We start from the raw sequence: 6,071 nt of genomic DNA, 5'->3' as shown, positions 1-6,071 counted from the left end.
ATACCTAGAGGATTGTGACATCGTATCAAAATTATACACTCACGGTCAATGAAAAAGTTCCACTAACAAAATGCCGACACCAAACAACCCCAATTTTACCGTTTTTAGTTGGTAATATCCTGATGCTCTGTTAAATATACTTCAATATTGCAGAAAGCGTCACTTAGCTCTAGCCTTTTCAGTTTAGGAGTAATTTGGTGCTTTTCTCAGTGGAACCTTTTCAATGCCCGTGAGTGTATCTAATCTCAGACAGCATGTTGCAACAGTGGTATACGGTGATTCTGAGCAACTTTTGTTCTACGACTTTTTAAAAAGTAAAATGTTCGGTGATTAACTAAGTAATATCTAAAACTAGTATCTACAGAGAATAAAAAAAACGCAATTATTCAGAATTCGTAGATTAAAAGTTGATTAGCTCAGCATTTTAATCCCATTCAGAAACGATACTACATTATTTCAGGTGACTTTTTCATATAAACTCCTTCACTGAATCTCCCCTGCCCTCACTGAAGTTCTCATACTCTTTACACAACAGAAATATTTATTCTTTACAAAATAACAATACCGGCTGAGTTGGGATCATCAATAAAGATTCAAGGATGATACTCAGATCGGCACAAATCTTGCCAAAGCTACCTGAGCCTTCAGAAAGACCTATGGGCAGAAAATTGCGGCGAACGCTTAGTACTTTTTCTATTACGGATGTAGAGAATTGGTCAAATATCTCACAATAAATAGAAAATGATCTTCCTTCAATAGCTTTTATTATTGATCTCAAAGTTTGTTATTTTATATGTCAAAATGTCATGTTACTTGTCACCGTACTTTCTTTTTATAAATCAAAAAAGGATCATCAACATTCTCCCGGCCAAAAAAAATACATAAATTTAAAAAGATACAAAATAAAATTAAAGGTACAAAATAAATTCATTCAGAGCTACCTAACACTATTAATTTAGTTAGTGGTCGCCGCAATATGCCGCCCGACGTCTGAATGTCCGCTACTCTACATAAACCGTCGGGCCCAGGGAAAACTTTAACAACCACTCCTCTAAGCCAAACATTCCTAGGTAGAGATGGATCCGCCACCAAAACCAAAGACCCCTCGACTAACAAACAATCCTGTACTCGAGACGGTCGAGGAACCAATGTGGGCAAATACTCACGCAGCCATCGCTTCCAAAACGCGTCGGCTAACCGTTGCACAACTCTACATTTTCCAGCTGCAAAGGCTACCTCACCGTTGTGTCTACGCAAGTAAGCTACTGCCGAAAATGCTTGTTCTGAGGCATCCACAAAAACGTGCAGTTGAAACTGATCGAAAGCACTGAAACCATAACAACGAGGTACCATAAACTCTTCACACGACTTTAAATCTATCAGGAATTCACTCCAGGTTCGTGTAAAGGTATCACCTATTAACTCGTCCCATTTCACGCCGCTTCGCCAAAGTTGCTGCAACAAAATTTTGCCTCGAATTAACAGTGGACCAAGGAAACCTAAAGGATCGAAAACAGACATTATGACTTTAAGCATTTGACGCTTAGTGGGTTTTTGTGATCCGTCGACAATTTCTGCTTCCAATTTCTTGAAACTCAGGTCGAACCCAAGAGCATCTTTCTGTGGCTTCCATATCATTCCCAAGGTACGCTGAGAGCTCTCCGTTTGCAATAAGCTAACCGACGGCGTCTCTGTTGGCTCAGGAAGACATTCAAGTTTATTCGATACGAAGCCTCTTATCTCGAATCCACCAGCATGGTGAATCGCCGTGACGTCGGCTACTAGTTGCTTCATCTCTTCAACTGTGTCCACGCTATCACAATAGTCATCTACATAGTGTCTTCTTTTAATAGCTATCACGGCGCGCGGATGAGATTCAGCATATTGGTCAGCATTCTTTCTAATAATGTACGTAGCAGTACACGGGGATGATTTCGCGCCAAAAATCATCGAAGACATTTTGTACGTACGGGGAGGTTGATCTCTATTCATCCCACGCCACAAAAATAGTTGCGATTTCTGATCCTCTTCGTTTATTTTGACACGCATAAACATTTCTTTGATATCTCCCGTAACTGCTACCGCCCTCTCTCGAAAACGGAACAAAACACCAACTAATGAATTAAGAAGGTCAGGGCCTGCTAGCAACTCCGTATTCAGAGAAATGCCTTTTGTTTCTGCTCTCGCATCATGCACTAGGCGAAGCTTTCCCGGTTTAGACGGATTGCGTACTCCGAAATGTGGCAAGTACCAAAGTCTCGGGCCGGCCAAAGTTTCATGGACTTCTTCTGCATAATGTTTTTCCAGTAAATTATCCACCTGCTTCGAATAGTCAATCGAGAAAGCGGGGTCAACGTCCATCATCCTCTCTATCACCTTCAGTCGCTGCACTGCGCTCCCTTTATTCTCCGGCAGAGCGACGTCATCCGATCTCCACAGCAGCCCGGTCTCCCATCTGTCACCGATCTTCCTGGTCTTCGCGTCGAGAATACTCATAGCTCGCTGTTCACCTGGTGAAAACTCATCATTCTCCTCATGTTTTACACCAAGGCTATCGACACGAAAATAATCCTTAACCAAGTCATGTAATTCGACGTCAGCTTCAGAGTGATGGAGATGGTTTGTGAATTCTTTGTTTACCTTACAACTAGATGATACGAATCCGTGAAGTACCCAGCCTAGGTTAGTCCGCGAAGCAACAGGCTCGTTCGCTCGTCCTTCTCGGTTCTCTCTTATCAATATCAGCTGTAAATAATCCTGGCCAATTAGAATCTCCGGATAGCCATCGTACTCCTCTAGCGGCACATCCTGTAAATGTAGACAACTTTCTATTAATTTTCTATCGACCTTTTGTGTGGGCAAGCGGAGTGAGTCTACAGTACGTATTTTCGGCAAATAAAAGGAACCCGTAGAAGTGTGTAACGTCACGGCAACTGCAAGGCTATCGTTCTCTCTTTTCGTTTCGCCGACAGCACCCTGCAAATTAAGGTTCACGCGAGGACCCTCTGCACCAATTTTTTCAGCTAGGCGGGAGTCTATCAAGCTTATGGTAGACCCCCCGTCTATCATGACACACGTGCGGACGCTACCAGCAGGACCCTCCACATTGACAGGTAAGACTCCTACATACCTCCGCCCCTCTTGTTCGGGTTTAGTCCATAAGTTGGCCGTAGTCTCAGTCGTTTTATCATTATCGCCATTAGACTGCTTACTTTTGGTCCAATTTAGCCAGTCTTCGCGATGAAGCAATGTGTGGTGCCCACGACTACACGTGGCACATTGACGTCTGGACCTGCAGCGCTCACGTCGATGTTTGGGGCTGAAACATTTGAAACACAGCTTCTTATTACAAATCCAGTCCCATCTCTCGTCCACAGACCTAGAACTAAATGGAGAACAGCTGTTCAAGTCGTGACCATCTTTCTCGCAGAAGGGACAGTATGGTCGTGTTGTGTCGGTCTGCCCACCGCGCTTCTGAAAGGAAACTGCATTGATCGAAGCCATATTAGTCGCGTTGGCCGCACCGGAATCGGAATAATCATTAGTCGCATTGGCCGCACCGGAATCGGAATAATCATCGACCATCGCGAGCACAGGATGACGGCCAAAACCTGAGGAAAAAGTCTTAGTCTTTAGTTGCGGCTCCATTACCCCAGCCCTACACACTAGTTCGGCCTCACGCATCAAATAATCGGATAATGCGGCTAATTTCGGACGGCGGGCGGCATCTTGGGTAACGCTATAATCTATCCACCTATAAACTAAGTTCTCAGTTAATTTATTTACAATTTCCATTACCAAATCCGGGCTGTATAAATAATCTGAACAGTTGGTCGCTGTGATAGCAGCTAAACAATTTGAAACTTTAGTCGCGAGCGTCACTAACTCCGTCCTAGAGCCACTTAGCTTCGGTATTTTCTTTATTTCTCCAATAATCTTCTGCACTATAAGATCTGGTCTTCCAAAGCGCATTTCGAGAGTCTTCATGATCTCTTGGGCCGAGGACACGGTGATGATGCGGGCCGCTACCGTCTCCCACGCCTCTCCACGCAGGCATCTCTGTAGGCGGGCTACGTTTTCGTCTTCCGAGTACTGGCCTATTCTAGTCGTCGACTCGAAGGCGTGTTTGAAACGCAGCCATTCGAGTGCATCGCCAGAGAACGTAGGCTGGTCTCTGGCTGACAGGCGGCCTAGCAATTTGTCACTTCGATTCGCAGAGAACGTAGGCAGGTCTCTGGCTGACAGGCGGCCTAGCAATTTGTCACTTCGATTCGCTTCAGGCTTGGGCGAGTGATTTTGATTAAGCCAATGTACCACTCGTGAAAGCGAGGCACGACTTGAGGCCTTCTCCACTCGTGAAAGCGAGGCACGACTTGAGGCCTTCTCCACCTCCTCGACCTCTATTTGGGCCTTTTCCTCCTCTAGTCCAGCCTCTATCCTTGCGCGCTCAGCCTCCAGGCGCCGTTGCTCCAACTGTCGTTGCTCTTCCAGGCGCCGTTGCTCCAACTGTCGTTGCTCTTCCAGGTGCCGTTGTTCAGTTTCCAGCCGTCTCTCCTCCAGCTCGGCAAGCTCTCGAGCCGCCCGAGCCTCCGCCAGCCGGCGCATGGTCGCGGCGCTGGAGCGCGCGCTCGATGATCGATCGGAGCACGGCACCCTCGGCTGTTGGTCGTCAGGCCTACTTTCTTGGTCAGCACTTACTTCATTTTTGTTTAATCTAGCACTACGGCGTAGTGGTCGGTCCATGCCGGACTCGATTGGACCACAAATGTAGAGAATTGGTCAAATATCTCACAATAAATAGAAAATGATCTTCCTTCAATAGCTTTTATTATTGATCTCAAAGTTTGTTATTTTATATGTCAAAATGTCATGTTACTTGTCACCGTACTTTCTTTTTATAAATCAAAAAAGGATCATCAACAACGGAAGTATGTGGACCGAATTTTATCGAATTGCTGTCTGTGCGGTAGGAGCCTGTCTTATTCTATCTGGGAGCGGAAAAGGCGAAATCGTTTTCTCTATGTCGACCTATCTACTCGGCCTTTTTGTGAAAAGCCTTCGTCGTCGTGAGCTCGAACTTCTATTCCATTCTTCTTATTTTCGATTATGAGTAGGTATTAACTTAATTGATCACCAACATTTAAATTGTACATCTTATTAAACCCCGTAACATGCAACTTTATTACCAAAAGTGCTAAGTATATCTTAAGGAAAGTTTATGTCCGATCAGGCATAAAATAAATACATATAAGTAACTTAAACAATCCCTCCTAAGTATAACGTAATCACAAACAAACCATTATGTACAGTACCCGGTATTTGTAGCAATATTAGCGGTTACGAGTTATGTATATGCAAATGTTTACATAAGTGATGATATGTAAATAGTGCGGGGAACAATACGCATGAACTGTTTTCCTACAATGAGCTTCCCTGAATTCGAAACCAGGCCGGGGAATTGGCGTAACCCGCGGAAGAAAGCAAAGATCAACCTGATGTGGTTACATTACATTAGGTGCATAAGATATTCTGACTTCAATATAAAATGTCCCAGCTGCGAAACTGACAAAAGAGTGCTGTGATTAGGGCGTGCAAAACCGGTTAACCGGTTAACCGGACAATATATCACGGTTTTTCATAACCGGTTTTGAGAGTTCAAAACCGGAAACCGAAAACCGGGTTTTCACCGATTTTTATATACTTTTTTACATACATTAGAAGTTGAACCCATAAACTCTAAAAATAAAAGAATTTGTATATCGGTTGGCACACTGATGGACACTAGATTAATGGTGAAACTCATAAAAAAGCACTAAAATATTGTATGGAAATTGAGTGACGATTTTCTGGTGCACATGCCGGCACTCTGCCTGGGCGCAGTAAAGCAAACACGACGTCAGTGACCGATGTGTGCGTGTGAGTTCACATTTTTTGCTGTATGAAAACTTATTGCTGTGTGAAAAAAAGGTACTCTGGGTGCACATAATTATAACGTTGAAATCTGGCCCAATAAAGCACAACAAGGTGGTCTTCATACAAACTCTAGGTAAAACAGGACTGCATTGACCGTT

The sequence above is a fragment of the Plutella xylostella genome, chromosome 25 (assembly GCF_932276165.1).
Source record: "Plutella xylostella chromosome 25, ilPluXylo3.1, whole genome shotgun sequence".
Lineage (NCBI taxonomy): Eukaryota > Metazoa > Arthropoda > Insecta > Lepidoptera > Plutellidae > Plutella > Plutella xylostella.
Note: the sequence above shows the minus strand (reverse complement) of the source record.